The sequence below is a fragment of the Bidens hawaiensis genome, unplaced genomic scaffold, assembly GCF_021521415.1.
Source record: "Bidens hawaiensis isolate Kalapana, Puna unplaced genomic scaffold, B.hawaiensis_p1.1 tig00000458_1, whole genome shotgun sequence".
Classification (NCBI taxonomy): domain Eukaryota; kingdom Viridiplantae; phylum Streptophyta; class Magnoliopsida; order Asterales; family Asteraceae; genus Bidens; species Bidens hawaiensis.
The window spans coordinates 348,110-359,321 of NW_027491030.1; the positions used below are offsets into that span (position 1 = coordinate 348,110).

Sequence of the window (11,212 nt, forward strand, 5' to 3'; positions counted from 1 at the left end):
TAGAGACAACACTAGAAGAAGGATATCATCTGGCATTCCGCTGATGAAATCTTCTGAACTTGTTCCTTGACGAGCCCTCTTCAGAAAATCACAATTATTAGTTAACTATCTTAACAACTTAATGGAATTGGTACCAGGTATTGAACACAACAGGTATTGAACACGAACACGAACACGAACACGAATATTCTTATTGAGAAACTTCACAAAACTCAATTACAATCTCAAAACCCCAAAGCATGGGTATTTATAATCTAACCTATCACGTTTAGACTACAACTAGGATTGCTAAATAATAAGACATAATAATTATGCTAACAATTAAATTTAAGCACATTTAATTGTTTATAATTATCCACTCTATTGTTGCTTAACCTTGCACGCCAAGTAACGGTCTTGAACCGAAATTCCCAACACAACTAATATCATTAGTAATCATAACAAAATCATTTTAGGCCTAAACATAACTATTTGAACAAATTATAAACAATCATTTCAATTGCAAAATTCAATCACCTAGTCACTTAGATCAACAACTAACACCATAGAAAAACTGAAAGCAAATTACTAGGGTAAATCAACGTCTAATAAAAAAATATGGGCATGCAATTAACTTCAAATTATAGTAATTTGAATGAAAAATTCAATCAGTAATTAACAAGCTAGTACAGATCGGATGAAATGAAGATTAATTCACCTTGTTTTGAGTACGAGTACGCCTTTGGTTCTTCATCGCTGAAAATGACGATAGCAGCAGAAGCAGGTGTTTGATATAAAGCGGTGGTTTTATGTTTACGAAAATTTAGGGTCTTTTTCAAATGGATTAATTTCTAGATTTCCAATGAATTTGGGCCTTGATTATTATCATTATTTTTTTTTTTCATATTTTGGGTCCATTAATTATTATTAATCCTCTACGATTTTAATTTAACTTGGTTCAGGATAAATATGTGAGTTTAAATTTACTATCTATCATCTTTAATCAAATATCATAAACTCAGTTCTTCCCATCACCAAAACAAACCTTAAATAAACAAACGTAGACGGAATTCAAATAATTCAAAAACTAAAAACAAGATAAATAGATAATTATCAAATAAACAAAAAAATCGATAAAGAAAATGATATCTTAAATTTAATCCTAGAGTAGGATTCCCGCGCTATTTTGAGCCTAGGAGTTGATGGCCAGGCATCAAATGAGCCTGGGTGATGAACGTCAAGCACCAACGAAGCCTAACTAGTCAGACAACTTCATAGCCCAACTAGCTTTGTCAGGCGCTAGCGTAGCCTAGTCTCCGTATCTTTAGCCGGCTTGGAAAGTTGGCTTTATATTCGGCTAGTTTGGGCTAGGAGGGTGTCTGATAGACAAGGCCGGCCCACAGGGTGTGCAATGTGGCCGGCCGGGGGCACGTTCGTTTTAGGGGCACAAAAGATTTTAAATTTTCCTGATAATATGTATATAAATTTCTTTTTTTTTTCTAATTTCTTTTGTAGTTTTGACCCTGTTTTAATAGATAGAAAGGCAGACATGAGAAAGTGTTCTGATTGTTTTTTTGTTCCAAGGTGGTAATAGGAAGACCTGCGAAAAAGAAAAGGAATGATATGAAGAAGAAGATAGTAGGGGCATTAATGTAAAACAATAAAAGCCTAGCTACCTAATAAAAGTTAAAAGCCTATCAACTAATATACAACTCTTTAACCCACTATGTGACTATTATTTTTTGTTTTATTTTTAAAAAGTTTTATATTAGCCTGATAACACAGACTTGAAATGTGTGGCTAAAGTTTTATTAGTTACTTATCTATTTGATTTTAATTAAAGTAACTAGTCTTTTTCCAATTGAAGTTTAATTAGTTGTTATTTAGAATTTAGTTATAGATGTTATTTCTTTCTTTTTGAAAAGCAGTAGTGTTATTTGATAATATTTGTGCTTGCAATATATGGATTGGTTGGTTGAGAGAAAAAAAGGTAAGTGTAGTAATGGTAGACCGGTAGAGAATAATCGAATATAGACTATTTAATTTATTTTGACTATTTTCTATTAAACTTATAATTCCGTGTCACTATTATTGTCATGATAAACTCATTCTGATGTTATGATTTTTCTAATTGTATTTGATTTTAGCAATTAATTATGTCAGCTAGACAACCATATGGCGCTACGTAAATAAGAGAAAACTAGATTTTTGCTAGAATGCTAGGATAATTTCATGAATAATCATTTAGTCGTTAGCTATTATGGTATTTAATTTTAATATTATATTTTTGCTTTGTTTATTGTTATAACGTTAATCGGCATTTACAAAAATTAGCTTATAAATTTCTTTACTTGTTCGAGCCTACGGGCCTTTTTATTTCGGCTCGGCCGAGGCATTTAAATCCTCAGAGACGGCCCTGCTGATAGAGCCTGCTAGGTACCTTTGGAGCCATGGCCGATTGACAAGGAAATATCTTAGCCTTGTTATTCATCTTTGGTTATTATTGTTCCAAGTCTTACGCCCCCTTAACCAACTGAGCTACACGGCGGGGACGTCTTTGGTTATTATGTAGCCCGCCTAATACACATGTCACTTACAAAATGTGCTATCTCAAGACTCGCAGGGCTCCTTTGGTGCCTAGTAAGGAGCTTATGTGGCAGAATTTTAGAGGGGGCGTCTATATATTTTTGGTTCCAGAAAGGTGCCTATTTTTGTGTTTTTTCTTTATAAATACGTTCACGTAATCTTAGTATTAGTATACAACTAGTTATCATGATTGTGACTACAGCTACTGCAAATCCCACAGCCGTTGAAGCCAAATAAGCCGTCGAGCTCAAGCACACTTACCATGGCAAGACGACAAAGACTACTCCGGACGATGAAGATGTTGAATCTCAAGAGGTTCCCCGGAAGAAAACAAGTTTGGAAAAAAAACTACTCTTTTCGTCTCTGGCCTACCTGTTCATTGGTTTATTTGAAAAAAAAAAACAGATAGCATGTTATATCAATTAAAATGACTCCTTTATTATCTATGAATGCAAATTTTGCTATAACCAGAGAACATAACATAGGGAGTAAACTACTACAACAACTAACTCCTCAAGACAGAATCCTATTACAAATAGAAAAGGGGCAGTTTCAAGACTATTACATAACCAAAATCAAGGTTAATTTGGTTTGCAGTCTATAAAGATGTTTCTATGGTAGTTAAGAGATGTGTATGCAAATATTTGACAAATTACATAAGCTGTTTCCCATTAACTCATTTTTCATAGTATGACCAAACTGACACCAGGTGTCCTTGGTATCAGCTGCCTCTTTGCAGAAGATCGAGCACACTCCTCGTCCTCTAAGAAGCGATTTGCTGATATACCACAGTTCGACTCCTGGAACCAAGGATCTATAACGATTTTCTTGAGTGCAACGGCATTCTCAATCACATAAGCAACAAGTTCAAGGTCGCTTACACGGCCATGGTACCCCAATATTTGGAAAAGCTTGAGGTGCTCATGACGGTAAGTACCAACACTCAATACTTTCCTCTTCCTTTTGATTGGTGTAAACCAAAATAGCTGCAAAAATAATAACATTTTTTTCAATTTCAGTGAGACCATTTTTGGCACAGTTTTTATGCAATTATATTACGGAGTAATTTCTTAAATGGAATTAACATATATACCTCAAATGTAAGACTCTCCAACCTTGGACAAGATTTAGCTATTGAAGTGAACTCTAGCAAGCATTCATCTTCATGAGCTCCGATTTTAAGAGTCAGTTTCTTGACATTTGGTAACATTGGTAGGAAATCGAGCTTTGACATACTCTGCAACAAAAAGAAGAACATTTCACTATATATATATATATGTATGTATATTAATAAATATAAACATACTTCAGATGCACTACAAACCTGGGGACGATATACAAGGAATGAAAATTCCTGCAAAGAAAAAGCGCATGATGATATCTTGTTGAGCATATTCTTTTCAGATCCCGCATGGCCTTGACAAAAGAGTTTGCTAAGGTTTGGAAGATTGGCTAGAATTAAATCTACTCCTCGACCCATGTAGTCAAATGATACAAGATCACAATCAGATAAATGAATGGATTTCAAAAAGTCACATCGATGTATCTCAAAGTGTTTCAAGTTAACTGCTTGTCCACTAACACGGATATTGATCAAGTCTACAGAGCCGTGGATGGATATCGTCTCTAGATTGGGAGAGTTTGTTAGAAATTTTTGAAAAGTTTCTTCCGTCACGTTAACATTCTTCAAAAATTTTTTTCTTAGAAACACCATCTCCACAAGTGTAGCATTTGAGGACGGCCATTTGCACTTGAAGGGAGAAGACATATTATAGCCAAAACCTTTGTCCTTCACAAAACCCAGATCGATAATCTCAACTTTCTTCTTCACCGCGAACTCAAGCCAGCTATCAACATGTCTTTGATGAAGACTATTTAGATAGAAACGAATCCGGAATTCTTGAACCGTTGGATGGTTGTAGGTCCGGATGACACCATTCACCTGGTCGAAGTACTTTTGTTGCTCTCCGTAAAACACCCTCCTTTCCCTTTCTATCTTACTTATGTTCTCTACCATCAAAGTTTAATTTCATTAGATTACACCGCAAGGACCCTACCATAGCATTGCTATTGGTGGGATATACTGAGTACGATGATGATGATGATGATGATGATGACACCGCAAGGACCTCCATTTTTTGGACAGGCTGCTCGTTACAACGGCATCCTTCATAGGCAGAAGATTCAGAATCATAACGATAATTTCAATTGGCATACTGGACAGATTTGATCCTTCAGCAACCTCCTACGAAAACAAAACACATCAATAGCCGTACCAATCGAATAACCTTAATATTTACAACTGATCCAGTAAATTTGTAGTTATTCCTAGTCGAAACAAAAAACCGTAAAGTGAGTCCCTAGAACAACAGTGCTGATTAAAACATAAAGAAAAACACAATAGAAAAAAACTGCCAAAACTAGCTAGAAGCATCGATCGGTGAAAGCTTCTATAATCAGAAACCACATTGCTCAGCATACAAATTTTTGTTAGCCGTATCCATAAAATGTTGATCTAGATAAAATTACATATCTGGAAGTGCAATTAATTAATTAAGCATAATCAACATCTGATTTTGTTGAGAGAGAATTACTTCACTTAAGTAACTTAAAGATGGAAATGATTAATTTGGAGGAAACATGCACTTCACAAAAATCAATCAAAACCCAAAAATGATGAAGAAACGAATCACCTTATTTTTAGCAGATCGACGCCTTTGGTTCCTCATTGCGGTGCTAAAACGATCTAAGAAGAAAAAGAAGATATTTTCATCCCTAATTAAGCGGTGGTTTTATATATCTCAGCTAGTGTCGGGATGTTTTCCAAATGGATTGATGTTGTATACTTTTATATCTGACAAGAAAAATAAAAAGTAAAATAAATAAATATATAATTTGCAACTGGGCCTTGTATTTCTTTACATTTTGGGTCCCCTATTGCACCCGAAGCTTTAATTTAGAAGTTGTAAAAAATTTAAGATTTACATGAAGGCACTTTTACATAATCGAATCAATGCCGATATCAATTTTCAATTTATGTTGGATATTCGGAACAATCAATCAAAGATTCAAGAATATCAAGATCATATTATGCGGGGATTAAAGGAGATAAATTTATTTACTCAATCCAGGGATACAAAACCATTAGGTGCATCGAAACTCGATAGCTTAAATTTAGAATTTGTACAAAATTCATGATTTTAATGAAGGTACAAAACCAATTAAAGCGTCAATTTAGAATTGGCTTAAAGATCCGTAGGGCGCTTTTTGGTCCATGAAGGCCATTTTGTTTGAAACTTCAAATACTCATATTCCGTTCGTCATGAAGTGGAACAATTGGTCCAAAAAAAGTAACATCTTCACTTGGAAAGCATAAATGGATAGACTATTTACTCTAACGACTCTTTGTAAAAATAGAAAAGGTGATCCACAAGACTATCATAATCCTGATCACACGATATGTTCATGTATTTGGAAGACCATGAACAAGATTGTCTTTTCAAACAAACCGGTGAGTGTTTCCAAGATAGCCGGGAACATTACAACTTTGGGTTACTTATGTATTAATTAATAATCGATCTTGGAAAGTAGAAATGGTTAAACAATTTATTGTAATGGCTTTTTGTATAAGATATATTGATGTGGGTTATGGTTTGTAGGTTATCCGGAGAGTATGAAGAAACCAATGATCATGTGCTTACCTTGAGTCATTAGTAATTGGTGTCATATATATTCCGCCAATATATGCGTTTTCAGTTGGGGATTTGCTCAAGAATCATGTCACTAGTAATTTTGGTCACAAAATAGAAAAGGTGATCCGTAGGATTATCTTGATCACGACATGTTGATGTATTTGGAAGACCATTAACAAGATTATCTTTTCAAACAAACCAGTGAGTGTTTCCAAGATAGTCGGGAACATTAAAACTTTGGGTTACTTATGTATTAATTACTTAACAACCGATCTTGGAAGAGCGTTTGTTGAAACCTTTCAAGATCTAGCCGCGTCGATACATCAATTACACAATACGATTACAAATACGTTAAATACGGTTTATTGATAATTTAGAGTGAATACACTATGGTGTGGAATAACTTATGGAGAGCATATTCAATAACTTAGACTATGTACATTAGCCCTTTCCACCTAAATTATGACATGAGCTACCTATTTATAGGCCGAAGCTCATTTACAATAAATATACATTAAATACACAAACTAGACTATCTATAACTTATTCGATTGCTACGGACACCAAAAGCGTACACTAACAGACACCCCATTTCCGTAGCTATCGAATACTTTAATCTTGAATAAATTAACTGCAAATCACCAGTCACAAAACCGTGCACTAACAGCGTTTTACGGGAGGATTGATGTAACTTTTTGTTGTATGTTATGGTCAACAAACTAACTCATCCATGTCATCTCATTAGTTCTAACGACGTTAAAGTACTGTTACCGTAACAACAACCTCTATTTTGCAAATCAGACCCTACACTATTACTAATGAACACTCTAGTCCTTACACCATTTTATAGGGTTTATTGTTTGTTTTGATAGTATTGGCTCTCGTATTTGAGCATCTATCGAAAGAACTAATTTCACGCAATATTCAACACTAAATTATCTTCTTGAAGCCCGTGATAATCTGAGGAACCAAAGGCTTAGGCGTGCTCAAAACAAGGTTATTTGCTTTCAAATTTCATGTATAATTTGTTGTATGAGTTGTTTTTTTTTTTTTTTTTTTTTTTTTTTTGTATGAGTTAATTGATCAAAACAAGGTTATTGGACTGACTTGACGTTGATTTACCCTATAGCTAATAACTTAATTTCAGCTGTTACAATAATTTTCTTGACGTTCTAGGATTACAAATTAATAAGGTTTCATGGTTTGGCTGTTGTAGTTTTAATTGTTTGTTTGTTCAGTTAGTTGTGATTACTAATGATTTTAATTTTATGAAGAGGGCCCGTCTAGGAACAAATTCGAATGATTACATTAGCCAAATGCCAGATGAGACCCTTATTATGGTGTTGTCTCTTTTGCCGATAAAGGATGCGGTGGTAACCGGCAGTCTCTCCCCAAGATGGAGATATATTCTTATGGACTAATTTACAGAAACTCAACTTTGATTCCAAAGGACCTTTCGAATTTACATGCAACAACTCAGCGTTTTATAATACCGAGCGCGATAAGTACTTCGAGGTGTACAAGGTCATCCAAAGTTATAATCACCCTACGGTTCATTTCTTCAGGATCCATTTCTATTTGACCAAATACGTACTGTGATAAAGTCATTGATAAATGGCTAGTTTTTGCATTAAATAAGTAGAAATTCTGGAACTGGATTTGGAGACAACCGATAAGTATCAATGGCTAGTTTTTGCATTAAATAAGAAAGTAGAAATTCTGGAACTGGATTTGGAGACAACCGATAAGTACCATCGTCATGAACTTAACTATGATTTCCCTTCAAGATTTTCTTACAGGTCCTTATCACAGCTATTCAAATTTCCATACTCAAATGTGATGTATCTAAAGAAACTTTACTTGAAAAATGTTAACACGAGGGAATCAGGTCTTAAGGAGTTGTTAACACATTCTCCACATCTCGAGACGATTTCCATTCATGGGTCTGGATACTTGCAGTGACGGAACCAGAATCTTTTAGCCGGGAGGTCATAAATGGTCTTGGATTCGTAATTCGTGAGTGTATATACATCAATTACTTTTTTGTTACAAGAAGTTGGTAACCATTACCTTCAAGGTCTCGTATCTTGAAACTATAGTAAAAATGTTTATGTTTTAGCACTCGCAAACACATTAACATATTTAACTTTTACGAAAAAGTTATAAATTTGGTTTACAGGGGTCATCCATATTGTCTCCTTTTTCCTTTTGAATATTAATTGAAAACTCATAACTTGTTTACGTAAGGTTGGGTTACCAGCAATCTATTATTTTTTTTAGTATTTAACGGGCTTGATGAAGTTTAGATGTTTGGTTCTTACTTAAAAAAGCCATATAGCTCAATTATCAAAACCTTTCTTATCCGATGTTCCGAACTGTCAAACCACCACCACCACAGGCATGAAAGCCATCATTAACTTTAATTATTCTCCTATTGTGAATTACTTTCCTAAACACAATCTAGGAGAGGGTCAAGCTATAAATTTTTCTTTTCTGATTGAGTATTCCGGCAGTCCGGTATATCGTTAAATTAGCCCGCCGGAAGGTCAACGGACCTCTTGACCCCCCTTTAAATCCGTCCCTGGATACTTGACTAATATTCGTGTTGGTGGACGACGTCTTAACTTGAAACACTTTGAAATCGTGGAATGTTTGGGTGTGGTGTCTATTTATCTATCTGATTTTAATTTGGAATCATTCATCTACATGGGCGGACCAATAGATTTTTGTCTCACCCGTCTTCCAAGCCTTAAAATTGTTGATATGAGTCAAGGACTCGTGGGGTTGAAAAGTAATGTGTTCAGCCGGATATCATCTTGCGCATCATCTCTCCAGGCTCTTTCCTTGAAGTTATTTCGTCCCATAGTTAGTACTTAATTTGTCTCTATGTAATTTGCTTATATAAGCTTTGATATAAATTTCTTGTGAGCTTATCTTGTTCTTTTTGCAGAAAAGTTCATAGCTTGGTTCAGTTTGCCCACTACCAAATGTTAAGAAATTGAAGATCACAATTGTTGCCCTGAAAGATAATTGTCTACTTGAGTTTGCTTCCATTGTCAAAGCGTTTCCAAATCTTGAGACATTTATAATCCAGGTACTTAAGCTATTTCAGTTAATGACTTACTAAAACAACACTATAAAATTAATAACACACTCTTATGGTGTAAATCGGACGAGTCTCTCAGCTCACTTACACCCCTACCATACATGTCTTCAGTATTCCATGTAATGCGTTTTTGTAGTTACTTTGGTTTTCACCTATCAAAAGGAGGAGGAAAGCACAACGTGTTGCTGCTGATCATCACCCTGAATGCCTGAAGGTTTTCAAAGTTCTGGGTTATTATGGTCGAATCAGTGATCTTGAACTTGTTGCATACATGATAGACAATGCTAATGCACTTAGCAAGATCGTTATTGATCCTCGCTGTCAGGTCCAAAAGGGAATCAAAGCTGCAAAGGACATCTCTAAGAACGAGGAAGCTGCTCGATTATTTGCTCAAGGTCAGCTCCCGCCATTGTTGCCCCATGGTGTGGAGTTGGTCATTCTATGATTCCCCTTTAAACGTATTCGTAATTTATCAAGGCGATCAAATCTTGAGGAGTTATTAAGAGTCAGAAAGCTAGAGTCTTTAAAGATAGTGTTCCCATGATGAAATCGATTCTTGGGGTAAATAATAAAATCTATGCATCTTTAGACGATTCTTTCCGGCCAATTAAGACGTTTGACTCATATTCTTGCTGATAGACTAGAACTTATCTCAAAACACTATGAATTCATAGAATGTTCAGTTGTGGTTAATCTCGATTTATCATGTTTTGATCTTGAAAATTCTACTCAGCCAAGATACTTGACTTATATTCTTGTTGGTAGACTAGATCATAACTCAAAACACTATGAATTTATAGAATGTTCATTTGTGGTTAATATTGATATTATGTTTTGATATTGAATAGTTCACCTAAACGGGCTAAACAAATTGTGTCTCACTCATCTTCCAAATCATAAAAATGCCTTGAGTCAAGGACTTGTTGGGTTGAATAATAATGTTTCACCATGTATCGTCCTACTTGAAGTAATATGATATCGTCACCAACGCTTTATGTACAAAGGAATCTTGTTAGTTTATTAGTTATTGTAGGTCCCTAGAAGGTTGTTCTTAAAAGTTATCTTAAGAATCTGATTACTAATTCAGCTCACATATTTTTAGTGTTTTTTTTATCTTTCTGTTCATCATCTGATTTTGGTTTAAATTGAAAATTGATAATGATAATAGGCATTGTCTGTGATCCACTGATCAAGTAGAAGTACATAATTTTTATTTTATTTTTATGGAATGAGAACTTTCAATAAAACACTAGCAAGAAGTTAGAGAAACAAACAATACAAATCCAAAATTACAATAACTTGATTGAATCCTACCATAAATCACTCTTCCAAGATCTTTTTTTAAATCCATAAGTCCCAAATTGTCGCTTTGGATTATGTATCCACATTTAAATCTTAAATTTTGTACAAATTCTAAATTGATGCCTTGGATGCAATCAGTGGACCCAAAATGTAGAGAAATTCAAGGCCCGGTTACAATTAGAAGGCCCTTCAATAAAATATATGGATAAAATATCGCCTCAAACTCTTCTTCAACCATTTCAGCGCCAGAATGAGGAACCAAAGGCGTCGACCTACAACCAGGGCGTCTCTGAGAATTCAAAGGCTCTCGCAGATCCGTGCGAATATAAAAAATAGGCCCCTAAATATAAATTATTTTTAAATAAGAACAAGAAAATGACCCTTAACTAGTATATATGGGTTAAAAGACAAATATATTTTATTCTTTAAATTAGTTGAGACTAAATAGGCTTTTATTTTACAAGTTTTAGTTGGGTTTTAAATAGTATTCTGCTTAATAAAATTATACATAAAAATTTAATAAACTCTTAATATAAAGAAAGAATTC

At 34.5% G+C, this 11,212-nt stretch overlaps 2 pseudogenes; one reads left to right on the plus strand and one right to left on the minus strand.

Annotated features, from left to right (window-relative positions):
- Nucleotides 1-3,017: 3,017 nt before the first annotated feature.
- Nucleotides 3,018-5,294, minus strand: LOC143625218 (F-box protein At3g03040-like; annotated as a pseudogene).
- A 2,068-nt stretch (nucleotides 5,295-7,362) lies between these two features.
- On the plus strand, nucleotides 7,363-9,808 carry LOC143625220 (uncharacterized; annotated as a pseudogene).
- Nucleotides 9,809-11,212: the final 1,404 nt, after the last annotated feature.